Consider the following 16,998-nt stretch of genomic DNA (forward strand, 5'->3'; position numbering starts at 1 on the left):
TCTTTCTTCTCTCAGTTCCCCGATAAACCCAGTGGTAGGGGTTCTTTGACCCCTCGTCAGAGGGGCGGTACTGTTAGGGTCTCCTGCCCTGTGCTGCCACGTCGTCATGGCAACCGGGAGACAAGTGCTAGCGGAGTAACCTGAGCGCAGCTGATACTCCGGTTCGGGTCTTTTGCTGTGCAGTGGTTACAGGCATGGGATCCGGTGCTGGTTTTTGTGCTCACAGTCTGTGAGGTCTGAGGGGGGCGTGGACAGCACCTGCTTTATAAGGCCTCTTCTCAGGTTAAGCAGATGCTGCTGAATCTTTGTTGGTTAGTCAGTTCCTGAAAGTTAGCCAGTACTGTGTAGCTTTGTATTTTGTTGTTGCTTACTGCAAATAGGCCTGGGCATTTGGTACTACACTCTGCCAATCCAGACCTAGCAGTAAGACTGGAGTCAGTCGTTTAGCCTGCTGAGGTTCTTTTGCTATTCTGTGAACCCAGCAGGTTTGTGGCTGTACTTTCAGACCTGCCTGCATAATCCTCTCTCACTGTGCAGGGCGTCCATGTGTCAGTTTAGTGGCAGTAAGCTGAACCTGGGCCCTGCAAGTGGGAATTAGGATTGTGGAGACTCTCCTTGTGTCTATTATTCCATCTCTGACCAAGGAGTTTACTGCCACACCCGTTGGTAACTCTTTAGGGTTTTGCTGTTGCCCTTAGCAACAGCATTTCGGGTTCTCTACGTATTAAAACACAACATCTTGCTTTTTCCATCTGAGCATTTCTAATACTAGGGAGACACCCAGTTTCTTAGCCTCTGGGCTTCTCTGTTCACTCTGTGTTGGTTTTGTTACCCTATCACCTTCTGTGTACGTTATGTCATATTTCCCAGTCTGTCTGTGAGTTCATTTGTTTTGCATCCCTCTCAGTTCAAACACCAGTACATTCCTGCAGGCACTGGTGTGCATAACATATATATACACACACTCTTACCACATGTACACTTTAATTTTTATTTCTGCGCAGAAATCCTTTCATTCGGTATTAGCTTAACCCAGAAGAATTGCAACAGAGAAAGTCTTTTTCTTTTAACTTTTAAACTTTTGGATTTGAGATAGATTTGTGTTATTTTCGCGTTACTTCCTTATCGCTTACTAAAAAATACTATCGTGCGGTTTGTATCATGTGGGCGTATCCGTACGCTCCGTTGCGTAATACACGCTCCGTGCGTCGACCCTTGCTGCGTACGCCCTGCCCTTGTAAGAACACGTGTACACAGACCAAGTACGTCCACAGTTACACACTACACGTTTATCAATGTGAATGATCTTTAACAGTAATCCTTCACTGACCACCACTCAAATCTCCCTTGTATTCTAGGCGAGATTGTGTGTGTGCCTTTTACAATTATTCCCTTAAATATTACTTTTAACTATTAATAACAACAAATGTCTCAACACGTTATCACTAATGTGTGGCAATCAGGAGAATGAAATACGGACAAATAATACTAACCAAGGAATACAGGTGTGTGTATTTATGCGTACGTTCGCAAAACAGAAACTAAACAAGTTTTAAAAAGACAATAACGTACTGTTCCTACCTTTCGGTTCTGGATTCCTTCAGCACTCCTTACTAAGTGAAGCAGACGCTTATCTGGTCAGCACTACGAGGAATATTACCTCCCGCCTTTTGCTGACCGATAATGTCTGCTGGAATTACCTAGTGCAGATATGTGAAGAGCGGGCGAGTCCCCAATTGACAATGCCTATTCTATACCTTGTATAAAACACTCTAAAAGGTTAAAGAACACAGTACGCAATTGGCGTATGGAATACCGTAAGAGTACGCACGTAGCGTAGCGAACGCTTAGCCGTGGACGAGACGCACGAGCGGCACGTTCACTCACGGCTTAGAGCGTAAAGGCAAGCACGCTATAGGCTGCCGACTAACGTAATGATACGCTATCAGCGTAGCGGACGCTCGAGACCACGAGGAGATCACAAGCGGCGCTGACGCTCACAGTGTTAAACCTTTAAAACAATACCATAAACAATGTACTTATACTGTAAACCCTTGTGCAGTGATAAGGTGTAAATGTAACACAGTGTAACCTTGTTAGTTTAAAAGCTGTATGAGCGTATGTGACTCTCAGAGAACCCCTTAGCAATATAATAAACACTCAAATACCGGTCTAAGGGTCTAACGCATTTTAAGGAAATGAATGAACGTTCAATCGCAAAAGAATAATACAATACAAGTTATACACTACCAAGATAACATAAAATACCTAACCGGATAACTACACATAAAATACAATACAGATACAATTACATTTAAAGGGGGGAAGGAGAGAGAGAGAGAGAGAATGGCTTATAACATTAAATAAGAGACAATATGGTTGCAGAGAACTTACGCACCAGGGGAAACAATCGCCTTTCTGGATATCCAGCTCCCGATTATCAGCAATGAGAACCGTTGAAGAGAGTAGAGAGCTGGCCCAGATCGGCTTGTCCTTTTATACACTACACGCAATACAGTACAATGGTCCCTACATTCTTATTGTTCATTGGACACAGGGATTCGTCTTCGCATTATAACAAAAGGTCATAGGTTGGTTCATACAGGTGGGCTGTGACTATTCCTAACTGCTCAGGTGGGTGGGAAACTGGGTTTCCCGCCGCATGGGTAATAAAGTGCAAATATAGTAAATGTCCATAAACTTCTTATGTCCATAACTATACGCACGAGCGATTAATCCGCTTCAAACCAACACCGGAATATTGCTAATTATATTCTCTTCCGATGGATACTAAACACCACTGTGTAACCCCTGTCTGACCCTTCGTATCAAACAAAGAGGAATCTCTCTGTCCCCGAACATGCTATATTAACTAAACTTTCAGATTCTATCAAAGGGACCATAATCTACAAAATACATTATATGATTAAAATATGTTACGATTGAGTCGCCCGCTAGGCGTACACAAACTTTATCGTAAATGCGCATACCGTGCGCCTGCGGGTGCATGCAACTGAGAGTATGCGCACGCACGGGAGGGCTCATGCACACGCAGCAGGCACTCGCATGAGGTGCATATATGGCAGTGTGTAGCGTGATATTTTTCTGACTTTGACAAGACCTTACCCACTAATGAGTGGTAATCACTCAACGGATGTTGGTCCATGTCGATATTAATATTGGACTGACATCTCTGGATGCACCCATCTTCGACTATGTTCTCACAATTCCTACAAATACAATATTCATCAGACAATAACCCCTCACATTGCCTCCAAGCTCCATGACTACCAGAGCGCTTACTGATACCAGCCTTTACTCGAGTGATGTGCTGCTCCTGAGATCCTACAAATCCGTACTTGCCATCAGAACCCATTCCAGATTCTTGCTCAACTTCTCTGGGACCCTCACCAAAACAAATTGTCCTGGGCAAAAACAGAATTACTAACAGAACCCGAAACGCAGTCTCTTGGGGTAGATCCATTTCGTTAGGGGAAGAGAAGGGAGGTAAGAAGGGGGAGAAAGAGAAAAAGGGCAGTGGGTGGTGAAAAAAAAACTGGTACGACAACCGCCTTTGATCTTGTTGCTCTCCGCGCTCAGGTGCCATTTCAACAGTTCTGCCTCTCAGCTTTCCCAGAACAAACACTCTAGTGATACGAGGTTCTCTTCGCCTTGCTCTTTGTCACAAGTTTTCTCCGGGTCAGCGACCTTCTTGCAGTGGGACGAGTGGACCCAAGTCTCTCTTTTGGCGACTTTTAGTGCTGTTGTGCTGGTTAACAAGACTTGGTACGGTCTTTCCCACCTGTCAATGAGGCAACCTGAGCGTAGAAAATTTCGTATCATCACATAGTCCCCAGGCTCAATGTCATGACAATTACTGTTCGGTAGGTCAGGAATCAGCAGCTTTAGATTTCTTTGTTGATTTCTCAGCTGCCGGCTCATCCTAACCAAATATTTCACAGTTATTTCATTATTGCACTTCAAATCATCCTGGGGGTCTATCATTACATGTGGTTGTCGACCAAAAAGAACTTCAAAAGGTGATAAGTTAAGCGGTGACCTGGGAGTGGTTCTGATGCTGTACAATACTAGTGGCAAAGCTTCTGGCAACAACAATCCAGTTTCAGCCATCACTTTGCTCAGCTTGTTTTTAATAGTGCTGTTCATTTTCTCCACCTTCGCACTCGCCTGTGGTCAGTACGGAGTATGCAGCTATTAAGTCCCATCAGTTTGGACATGACCTGAAAGACTTCACCTGTAAAATGGGTACCCCTATCACTTTCAATCATTCTAGGGATACCATATCTGCACACAAATTCGTGCACGATTTTCTTTGCAGTGAACACAGCAGTATTTGTGGCAGCGGGGAATGCTTCTACTCAGTTGGAAAACACATCAGTACATACTAACACATATTTCAAATTCCTACAGGGTGGTAACTATATGAAGCCGATTTGTATTACCTGAAAAGGTCCGTCTGTAGGAGGGATATGGGATGGCTCCGTTGGTATTGCCTTACCAATATTCTTCCTCAAGCAAGTAAGACATGTCATTGCTTTCTTACCTGCATGAGAAGAGAATCCTGGTGCACTCCAGTAGGCTCTTACCAGCTTGCACATACCCTCCTTGCCCAGATGAGTCAGACCATGTGCCGCCTCAGCTAGACTTGGGAGATATGTTATGGGGGCCACTGGCTTACCGTGTCCATCTGTCCAAAGTCCTGAGGACTCCTGACCATATCCCTTCGCCTTCCAGACTGCCTTTTCCTGAAGGGAGCACAAATTTTGCATTTCAATTGACTGTTGCATGTTAACTGTTTCAAATGTCATCAGTGATGTGATGTTCGTTTGTATGGTTGTGCTTGCTGCTGATTTAGCAGCTTCGTCTGCCCGGCTGTTACCAAGTGAGACTGGGTCTTGGTTGTAAGTGTGTGCTTTACACTTGATAACAGCCACTCTGTCTGGTTCCTGTATTGCTGTCAGGAGCCTTTTGATGAGAGACGCATGCGCTACAGATTTGCCAGCTGCCGTCATGAAATTTCTGAGGCACCACAGGGCCCCAAAATCATGCACCACTCCAAAGGCGTACATAGAGTCCGTGTGTGTGTATATATTAGCTGACTTACCTTTGGCCAACTCACATGCTCTGGTCAGAGCTACCAGCTCAGCAACTTGTGCTGAGTGTGGTGGGCCAAGGGGTTCAGCTTCTATGATACCTTCGTCATCTACAACTGCATATCTGGTGCACAAAACTCCCGATTCCGTCTGTCTGTGGCAACTACCGTCAGTGTAGAAGGTAAAGTCTACTCCTTCCAGTGGGTTGTCATTGATGTCAGGTCTCACTGTAAAAGTTTGGTTCAGGTATTCCATACAATCATGCATATCAGTATCTGCACTAAATCCTCTTTCACCATCATTCTCATCCTCCACCCTTTGTGCCTGTCCAGGCACACTTGGCAAGTAAGTTGCAGGATTTAGTGAGCTGCATCTCTTAATGGTGATGTTTACAGGGGCCATCAGTGATAATTCCCACTTTGTAAACCGAGCAGATGAGACATGTCTGGTTTGGGCGGAGTTCAGCAAGGCTGATACTGCATGAGGTGTATGGATGGTCAAGTCGTGTCCAAACACTATGTCCTCGCTTTTACTTACCAGCAAAGCTATCGCTGCAACACTTCGCAAGCAAGTGCGGAGAGACCGCGCTACAGTGTCCAACTGTGCACTGTAGTGAGCTACCGGTCTGCTGGCATCACCATGTCTCTGTGTTAAGACTCCTGCCGTGCACCCAGCACTTTCAGTACCATACAATTCAAAGGGCTTTCCATAATCTGGCATACCCAGCGCAGGTACTTGTGATAAACACTGTTTTAGTCTCTCAAATACCAGTTCGGACTCATCTGTGTGTGAGACCTGTTCTGGTTTGTTCGAAGAGACCATCTCCTGTAAGGGTAGTGCTAGTATGGAGAACCCTGGAATCCAGTTCCGACAGTACCCACACATTCTGAGGAAAGTGCGGACCTGTTGCTGAGTTTGCGGCAAGGTCATGTCGTGAATCGCCTGTATCCTATCAGCGGTCAGGTGCCTAAGTCCTTGTGTCAAGCAGTGTCCCAAGTATTTGACCCTGGTCCGGCACAACTGCAACTTATCCTTTGAAACCTTGTGTCCTGTCTGGGAAAGATGAAACAGAAGCTGTTTAGTATCTTTCAAGGACGACTCGAGTGAGTCAGAACACAACAAGTCATTAACATATTGTATTAGCACTGATCCACTCTCAGGTTGAAAGGATTGTAAACAGTCATGCAAGGCCTGGGAGAAAATACTCGGGCTGTCAATGAAACCTTGGGGAAGTCGAGTCCAGGTGTACTGTACTCCCCTGTACGTAAAGGCAAAGAGGTATTGGCTGTCAGGGTGAAGAGGGACAGAAAAGAAAGCTGAACAGAAGTCAATGACAGTGAAGAATTTTGCGGTAGAGGGAATTTGCATGAGGATGACAGCTGGATTGGGCACTACGGGGAATTGGCTCTCAACTATTTTGTTTATCCCCCTTAGATCCTGCACTAGCCTGTAACCCCTCCCCCCACTCTTTTTCACAGGGAAGATGGGACTATTGGCGGTGCTGGATGTCCTGACTAGGATGCCCTGCTGTAGCAGCCGCTCTATGACAGGGTACACTCCTAACTCTACCTCTGGCTTCAGAGGATATTGAGGGATTTTTGGAGCTATCCTGCCATCTTTTACTTGTACTGCTACTGGAGCTACATTCGCCATCAATCCAGTATCCTGTCCATCTCTGGTCCAAAGGGAACCCGGTATTTGCGAGATCATTTCCTCTACCTTTGATGGACACGTGTCTATAACAGTAGAATGCAACATTAGCCTTTGAGGGGTGTCTAGTATATCTTGCACTTCTTGTGCGTGTTTCTCAGGTATATCCAAGAAGACACCCCCAGGAGTACAGTATATGACACACCTCATTTTACACAATAAATCTCTGCCGAGTAGATTAGTCGGAGCCGATGCAGCCAGCAGAAAGGAATGTTTTGTCTGCAAGGGCCCTATCGTAATCTCTGCAGGTCTACACAAAGGTTTTTTTTGCACCGTTCCTGTTACTCCCATTGCTGAAATCGTTTTACCCGTGGTTTTTACACCTGATGTGGAATTCAACACTGACCTGGCCGCCCCTGTATCTACAAGAAAAGGTAATGGTACACCAGCTACATCAACCATGACCTCAGGTTCACTACCAAGGCTAGCAATCAACTTCACTGGCTGCAGACTACAGGTGTGGCCCAACCCCTATTGTGTAGTGGGACCCTCCTGCAGCGCATTGGCAGCTACTATATGTGAGGGGGTTAGCTGTGAGTTTTCGGAGGCCTGCCAGTCTCTCCTGGGTGGGTACCTCCTTGTTTCCCCTCTATGTGGCTCGTATTCTCTTCTATATGGTCCCTGATCCCAATTATGTGAATTGTAGTGTGGCTCGTATTCAGGTCTAGGGGGTCTGTATACGTTATGTGTCCCTTTATTCCTACAGTCCCTTGCAAAATGTCCTTCCTTCTTACAATAGAAACATACTATTGACCGTGACTTACCATCAGGGGTCTGGGGTCTTGGCTGATGTGATTTTGCTGTAAGAGCCTGTATATTTACCATCATCAGCCTATCCTCTTGCGACTCCCTGTGTTTACTGATGTTCCGATTGTGCTCGATAGCGGACTCTCTCAATGCAGCCACCGAGATACCTCTCCAGTTAGGTAGAGAGGTTTGCACCCTTGTCCTTAGTGATTCCTTTAAACCGTCCATCAACACAGAAACAGCTACCTCCCTGTGGTGTGCATTATCCTTAATATCCTCGATCCCAGTGTATCTAGCTATTTCCTGCAGTAGTAAATGGAAATATTCAGATGCCATTTCACCTTCCTTTTGTCTTATGGAGAAGATTTTATTCCATTTAACAACAGTAGGGAAATATACTCCTAATTGCAGATTGATTTGCTTTACGTTCTCCTGATTGTAATCATCAGTGAGAGGTACCTCTGCATCTAACTTTCAATACGTTATGAATTTCGTGATGTCAATATTTGAGGGTAAACACATCCGTAGCACTGTTCGACAATCTTTATTTGTGGGTTCATGGGCGTTACCTAACTCTTTAACGAATTTCTGGCATCCGACTAGATCTTTTCTGGGACCGGGGAATTCTGACATAATTGACCTTAACTCTGCTCGGGACCAAGGACAGTGCATGGCAATGTTCCTGATGGGAGTTACTCCCTGATTGTCAGTTCTCCCGTTGGGAACTGCAATCACCCTGACAGGATTTAGTTCAACTATATCATTTTGACTTGATTCTATAATGCGGGGAGCTCTCGTCTCTACATAGTGTGTGGTACCGTACTTACCAGTGGACACAACCTCACTCACCCCTCCACTGGGGGTATCGCTACTACTCTTGGTGGTTGAGCCGTGCCCACCTGGGTGTCCCTTATGGTGGCTGCAAGAGAGAGTGCCGATATCGTGCTGGGCTCATCATCCTGTTCACAATCCTGGGGAAAATTTAAGATGGGATACAACTGGCAAGGGTTAGGGTTAACACATTGATCAATCACTTACCTATCCTTTACCAATGTACCATTGCTTGTAGCCAATTTCTCCCCATTAACATATGGTGGTGGTGGTGCGCTCGCAATCGCTTTCCCGCTAGGTTTGGAACCTGCTGTGCGAGCTAGTTCCTTCTGCACCTCCCCCTCTTGCTGCCATAGGTTTAAACTATCGGTATGTCTGACCCTTTGTTTTCTAGATTTAATCAGACATATTTTAATCCTTATGTTCTGCAGTACCTCTGATTCAAAGCTACCCACCCCAGGGAATGCTGCCCTATCTTTAGCAGTCATACGTACCCATTAATTGCAAAAAGCCTCCATCTGTGAACCATATTTCTCACACATAATAAACCTTGCTGACCCCCTGGGCCGCAATTCACCAGCGTGAACCCTAGCTACCAAACGTCCACTGCTTGTGCAATTGGATCCCATCGTGGACTTTTTGCCTGTAAACACAATCCCCAAATGCACAACACAATAGACGGTGAAAAACACCTAACGCTTTCACTCGCTCCTTCTCCGCTGATGTACCACAACTCACTCCAATAGTGACCACCGCGTACCCGGTGAGGCCCTAACTGGCTTTTATTCACTGGAAGTTTTAGGAGTAACTTATCTTTTCCAGTGAATATCTACCGTTGAAGATTTTCCTGAGAGAGACCAGCGAAAACTTCCCTTTTGACATACAGAAATCACGCCTGGGTGTGCTCTACACAGCGCTAATGATACCGTGATTTTACGCAAAGCTCGTAAAGGGGTATCAAGTTGCGCTACGTATCGCACCCACAAGCATGTGGTCCAATAGCACAGCATATAGGTACTTGTTACCTATTCGCCCTATGACTACTGGAGTCGAATATACAAGCTGCGCTCCTCAGCTGGAGCGTAATACAAAACCTTTAAACTTTAATTCACAATTTCCAAACTTCACAATGCGCAATTCTATATCACGCTCCTCTGCAAATCTCCTCATGATTTGCGTATTATCTCTATCTGTATTAACGTAAGTCAGCCGCCTCACGCCACCAAGCCTCCACTTACTTGGTGTACCACGGGACCCGAATTTCCGGGGTTCAACTCCACTCACTCCACTTTCACTCACTCAAATACACCTTGTTTTTCTTTTCTGTACAGAAAATTTCCACTCCCCTAGGTTGGTTACTTTACCCCAGAGGTACTTACAGTTTTAAACTAAATTTTTAAGGTAACCTGTTTTTGAAATCGGATAGTTATGTGCTATTGTATTAAATGTATACTATTCTGCCTTTTAATTGAACAAACTATCGTGGATTTGTACTTAGCGTCCGTACTCCTATGCAACCTTGCGTACACACGCTGCCGTGCGTGCGTTTTACGCCGCTTGTGCGACCCTGTACTTTGTCCGAACCACGTGTACAAACGTGCGTCCGCAATAAAACAAACCACACAATCTCTATAAATGTGAGCAATACAAACTATAATTGCTCACAAAAACAACCCACACTTGTTCTGTGTAAACCTTTACAACCAGGCCAGAACTGCGTTTTGTGTCTTTATAATTACTCCCTTAATACACTTATTTCAAATTTATCTATGTAGCAAACAAATGTATCCGATTTCACACAGGTCTAAAATGACTAATAACCTATGGTAACACTATATGGGGGGAGTATGCAAAATATTGGTACGCTTTGTTATGCTTTTGTCGCCAAAAAGAATTACACAGATTTTTTAAATAGCTTTTTTCCTGTTTACCTCCGGGTTCTTTCAGCACCTCTGCAGACCAGACAGAGCAGACGCAATCTAACAGCACAAAATAGAGTTTTAAAACATCCAAGCAACCAGATAAAGATTTAACTTAAAGATGTATTTCCACCCTTTGCTGATAGATTAAAGTCTGATACGATCTGCTAGCCTTTGAGTGTATGAAAAACCGGATCGAGTCCCCAATTATAAATGCTGATTTACTTACAGGACTAAAAGCAATACTTTAATACACACAATACACTTTAAAATCGAGCTGCTGCGGCCGCTGTATTCAATCCTTACCCTACGTACTTTTTACTCAGCGTACAAAGCCCCGTACCATGTATGCACTTTGTGTACACATGCCTCGACTGACGTACAAAGTACACGCGGTGCATACACACACACCGACACGCCGTGAGCACTATGCAGCTACACGTGTGCCTGAAATACACTTATAGCCTTAGCAGGGAAAGAGACACGACACCAATTGTATTTAAGCTGTTGGGAGCCAACCCGCCAAAATATAATTGATAAAAGGGGGTTACAACAAATATACAATTACAATAACAGAAAAGAGGCTACAATACAATTGTACATATGTTTGGTTTCGCCAGCGCCACACGGTCCGGTGCTCAGATCAATCAGGCAAGATGACCTTCAGAGAGAGAGTGACTGGCTAGGCAGCTTTGGCTTTTATACAGTTGGTAAAAACACAATACAATGGAAACTGTAACCTCTTCATCCATAGGTCAAAGGGCTGGTCATTTACAGTACAGGAGGGGTCATAGGTTGGTTTGAATAAGTGGGCGATGTCTGTTCCAGGTGTGCTTGCAGTTGGTCTCCACTGGGTTCCCGCCGAATATCAGAGTACAGTAAATACAGTATAATAGTAATATTCTGTTCCTGCGCATAATTATACGCAGGAGCGTGCTATCTTCTGCAAACTGCTACCGGAATGTTGCCCTTAAAATACCCTACAGCTGGATACCAAACACCACCTCATAACCTAATGCAGTCCCCTCATATCCTGTAAAGGTGAATCCCTTTGTTGTTGTACCATTTAAACAAGTATAAATTGCTGGTGTGGTGTATGTGGGCTATGTGTACATTGTGCACTATGTGGATTAAATATGAGATATGTCTTTGTGGCTTTTCCATGCGAGTACCAATGCTACCATAATTACTCATACCATGCGCTAATACGCAGGACCGTGTGAGCGGTCATATGCAACTTGCGAATATGCGCACGCACGGCAGAACAAGTACGCGCACGGAGGCCATCTGTGTGGAGTTTGTCCATGATGTGTGTACTGTAATATTTTCCAACTTCGACACCACCGATGGGAATCCCCCGACTCCATAACCCGCGAGCTGGTGCCAGAGCTAGTCGAACCCCTGGAAGATGCCCTCTCTACACCCATTCCGCATCGGAAGTTGAAGCAGACTCACCGGATCCTCCTGCTGCCTCCGCCACTCCAGACACCGCACGCTCATTTCCATCCCCAGAGGGCATGACAGTTTCCCGATTTACGGCAGGAACATCTGAAACAGAAGCAGACACAGCAGTGAGAAGAGCACCAGCACCCCCTAACTCGGCAACCACCACAGGAGCCGGCTGCCCGGCAACAGCGCTCAAACTGACGCCCGCCCCTCCTTCATTCGCAATCGCCCCCGGGATCCCCGCCCGGGGAGAGTGCACCCTGAAAACCCAGCGCCGGCAAACAAACTGTGCTGCCAATGGAGCCAACTGCGCCCCTATTTGCTGCGCATCCAACATGGGCTGCATTATGGGGGGGGTTCTGTGAACCCTGAGCCCCTGCCATTAATGGGGCCATAGCATTAGCCAGGGCTGCCGTAAAATATGTCAGCACTGAGGAGCCAGCCCCCCCGAGGGCAGGGAGGCTAAAGCCACAATTGCCGCTGATGCACCAGAAACCAGGGAGGGGGAGGGGAGCGGAACCCCAGCAACCTGAGGGGCAGCAGTCAAGGCCCCAGTTATAACTTACGCATAAGACTGCGCAGGCACACCCCCTCTACTATCAGGGAGCTAACCCCTGCCACCTACAGCACGCTGCCACCCTGCAGTCACCGCCTCACTTTCCCGTGAGCCCCTAAGGGACTCAGAGCTGTGACGTCAAAATGGGGACACTTGCCTGCGTAATGTGTAAAATGGGGACACTTGCCTGCCGTACTGTACAAAATGGGGACTCTTGCCTGCCGTACTGTGCAAAATGGGGACACTTGCCTGCCGTACTCTATAAAATGGGGACTCTTGCCTGCCGTACTGGTAAAATGGGGACACTTGCCTGCCGTACAGGTCTGGTCCACCCGTTACGCGCGGTACGCGCACGGGTAAGGCGCCGCAGTGAAGAAGGCGCCGCCGGCAGCCTGGACCACGCACCTCTCCTGCCTGCCATCCTGAGGCTGCCCCTCAGTCTGGTCTCCGGCAGTGACGGCGGAGTGAATAACTCAAATCAGGTGCCGGTTCGTTAGCCAATCAGAGCTCGCGGACCGGCGCCTGATTTGAGATATACATGCTGCAGTCACCGCCAGAGACCAGACTGAGGGGTAGAGCGGCAGGCAGGAGAAGCGCGTGCTGCGCTCTCCACAAAGAAAACAGGCAGCAAAACGGTGAGCAGCACTGTGGGGGCATATGTCTATGTGGCAGTGTGGGGTCATATGTGGCACTGTGGGGGCATATCTGTATCTGGCACTGCGGGGTCATATGTGGCACTGTGGGGTCATGTGTGGCACTGTGGGCACATTGCAATGTGGGGGCATATCTGTATCTGGCACTGTGGGGGCATATCTGTATCTGGCACAGTGGGGTCATATGTGGCACTGTGTAGGCATATGTGGCACTGTGTGGGCATATATGGCACTGTGGGGGCATATCTGTATGTGGCACTGTGGGGGCATATCTGGCACTGTGGGGGCATATCTGTATGTGGCACTGTGGGGGCATATCTGGCACTGTGGGGGCATATCTGTATGTGGCACTGTGGGGTCATATGTGGCACTGTGGGGGCATATCTGTATGTGGCACTGTGGGGTCATATGTGGCACTGTGGGGGCATATCTGTATCTGGCACTGTGGGGTCATGTGTGGCACTGTGGGCATATGGCAATGTGGGGGCATATCTGTATCTGGCACTGTGGGGGCATATGTGGCACTGTGGGGGCATATGTGGCACTGTGTGGGCATATATGGCACTGTGGGGGCATATCTGTATGTGGCACTGTGGGGGCATATCTTGCACTGTGGGCACATGGTACTGTGGGGGCATATCTGTCTCTGGCACTGTGGGGGCATATCTGGCACTGTGGGGTCATATGTGGCACTGTAGGGTCATATGTGGCACTGTGGGGGCATATCTTTATGTGGCACTGTGGGGTCATATGGCACTGTGGGGGCATGGCAAATAATGTGGGGACATATCTGTATCTGGCACTGTGGGGGCATATCTGTATGTGGCACTGTGGGAGCATATGTGGCACTGTGGGGTCATATGTGGCACTGTGGGGGCATATCTGTATGTGGCACTGTGGGGTCATGTGTGGCACTATGGGCACATGGCAATGTGGGGGCATATCTGTATCTGGCACTGTGGGGTCATATGTGGCACTGTGGGGGCATATGTGGCACTGAGTGGGCATATATGGCACTGTGGGGGCATTTCTGTATGTGGCACTGTGGGGGCATATCTGGCACTGTGGGCACATGGCACTGTGGGGGCATATCTGTATCTGGCACTGTGGGGGCATATCTGGCACTGTGGAAGCATATCTGTATGTGGCACTGTGGGGGCATATCTGGCACTGTGGGGGCATATCTGTATGTGGCACTGTAGGATCATATGTGGCACTGTGGGGTCATATGTGGCACTGTGGGGGAATATCTGTATGTGGCACTGTGGGGTCATATATGGCACTGTGGGGGCATATCTGTATCTGGCACTGTGGGGTCATGTGTGGCACTGTGGGCACATGGCAATGTGGGGGCATATCTGTATCTGGCACTGTGGGGGCATATGTGGCACTGTGGGGGCATATCTAGCACTGTGGGCACATGGCACCCACTATCTCCCTGTGACCCCAGCCTCCTCAGTCACCCACTATCTCCATCACCTCTGCCACCCAGTCACGCACTTTCTCCCTGTCACTGACAATCTCCCTGGACCCCTGGGGGTACTATTGTGTGGCCACGCCCCTTCCTTGTGAGACCACACTTCTTTTAAAATTTTATCCCATCAAGGGGCGCTAAATTCTAAATTCGCTTACCAAAAAAATTAAGCTCGGGCCGGCCCTGCTGCCGTACTGTATAAAATGGGGACTCTTGCCTGCCGTACTGTGTAAAATGGGGACTCTTGTATGCGTAATATGTAAAAAAGGGGACACTTGCCTGCCGTAATATGTAAAATGGGGACACTTGCCTGCCGTACTGTGTAAAATGGGGACTCTTGCCTGCGTAATGTGTAAAATGGGGACACTTGCCTGCCGTACTGTATAAAATGGGGACTCTTGCCTGCCGTACTGTGTAAAATGGGGACTCTTGCCTGTCGTACTGTGTAAAATGGGGACACTTGCCTGCCATACTGTGTAAAATGGGGACATTGCCTGCCATACTGTGTAAAATGGGGACACTTGCCTGCGTAATGTGTAAAATGTGGACACTTGCCTGCCGTACTGTATAAAATAGGGACTATTGCCTGCCGTACTGTGTAAAATGGGGACTCTTGCCTGTCGTACTGTATAAAATTGGGACACTTGCCTGCCGTACTGTGTAAAATGGGGACACTTGCCTGCGTAATGTGTAAAATGGGGACACTTGCCTGCCGTACTGTGTAAAATGGGGACACTTGCCTGCGTAATGTGTAAAATGGGGACAATTGCCTGCAGTAATGTGTAAAATGGGGACTCCTGCCTGCCATACTGTGTAAAATGGGGACTCCTGCCTGCCATACTGTGTAAAATGGGGACTCTTGCCTGCCATAATGTGTAAAAATAGGATTTTAATACCTACCGGTAAATCCTTTTCTCTTAGTCCGTAGAGGATGCTGGGGATGCTTCAAGAACCATGGGGTATAGACAGGATCCGCAGGAGACATGGGCACTTTAAGACTTTGAATGGGTGTGAACTGGCTCCTCCCTCTATGCCCCTCCTCCAGACTCCAGTTTAAGTAACTGTGCCCAGGGAGACGGACATTTCGAGGAAAGAATTTATTGTTAAACCACGGTGAGCATCTTACCAGCTCGCACCTCCAGTATGCCGCAGAACGTGGCATTCAATAGAACACCAGCCGACGGCATGAAGAATATGCAGCAATACGCTGACATAAAGCATAACACAACCTGTGTGTAAACACAACCAATAACAGCATAACGCATGCCACGGCATGAATAACGTCAGCAACAGGCTGACTTAAACGCCACGCACCATGTGTGTAAACATATCCAATAACTGCAGATACAGTACGCAGTGGGACGGGCGCCCAGCATCCTCTACGGACTAAGAGAAAAGGATTTACCGGTAGGTATTAAAATCTTATTTTCTCATATGTCCCAGAGGATGCTTGGGACGCTTCAAGAACCATGGGGCTTACACCAAAGCTCCAGAACGGGCGGGAGAGTGCGGATGACTCTGCAGCACCAATTGGCCCAACAAGAGGTCCTCCTCAGCCAGGGTATCAAACTTGTAAAACTTCGCAAAGGTGTTTGAACCCAACAACTAGCTGTTCGGCAAAACTGCAATGCCGAAACCCCTCTAGCAGCCGCCCAGGATGCGCCCACCTTTCTAGTAGAACGGGCCTTTACCGACATCGGTAACGACAATCCCCCCGTAGTATGAGCATGCTGAATCGTACCTCTGATCCAACGCGCAACACTCTGCATGGAAGCAGGAACCCCAAACTTGTTGGGAGCAAACAGGACAAACAGAGCATCCATTTTCCTAATCTGAGCCGTTCTGGCGACCTAAATCCTCGAAGTTCTGACCTCATCGAGAGACTTCGATTCCGCCACGGCTTCAGCAGCCACTGGCACCACAATAGGGTGGTTCATGTAAAATAACGAAACCACTATAGGTAGAAATTGCTGATGAGTTCTCAACTCCGCTCTATATGCATGGAAGATTAAATAGGGCATTTGTGAGACAAAGCCGCTAATTCAGACACCAGCCTTGCGGATGCCAAGGCCAACAGTCTGACCACTTTCCAAGTAACAATTTTCAACTCTACCTTACGTAAAGGTTCAAACCAATGAGATTGCAGGAACTGCAACACCACGTTAAGATCCCATGGAGCCCCAGGGGGCACAAAGGGAGGTCGGATGTGTAACACTCCATTTACGATAGTTTGAACTTTTGTTAAAGGAGGCCAATTGTTTGTTTGTTTTTTTAACGAAAACTGATAAGGCTGAAATCTGAACCTTAATCGAGCCCCACTTAAGACCCGCATCCACACCATCATGTGAAAGACAGAGAAAACGACCCAACTGGAATTCTTCCGTAGGAGCCTTCTTGGATTCGCACCAAGACACATACTTTCTACAAATATGGTGGTAATGTTTTGACATTACTCCTTTTCTGGCCTGAAGAAGAGTAGGGATGACTTCACTGGGAAAAAACCCTTTCGGGCTAGGATCCGGCGTTCAACCTCCAAGCCATCAAACAA

Source organism: Pseudophryne corroboree, chromosome 8 (genome assembly GCF_028390025.1).
Source record: "Pseudophryne corroboree isolate aPseCor3 chromosome 8, aPseCor3.hap2, whole genome shotgun sequence".
NCBI classification, from domain to species: Eukaryota; Metazoa; Chordata; class Amphibia; order Anura; family Myobatrachidae; genus Pseudophryne; species Pseudophryne corroboree.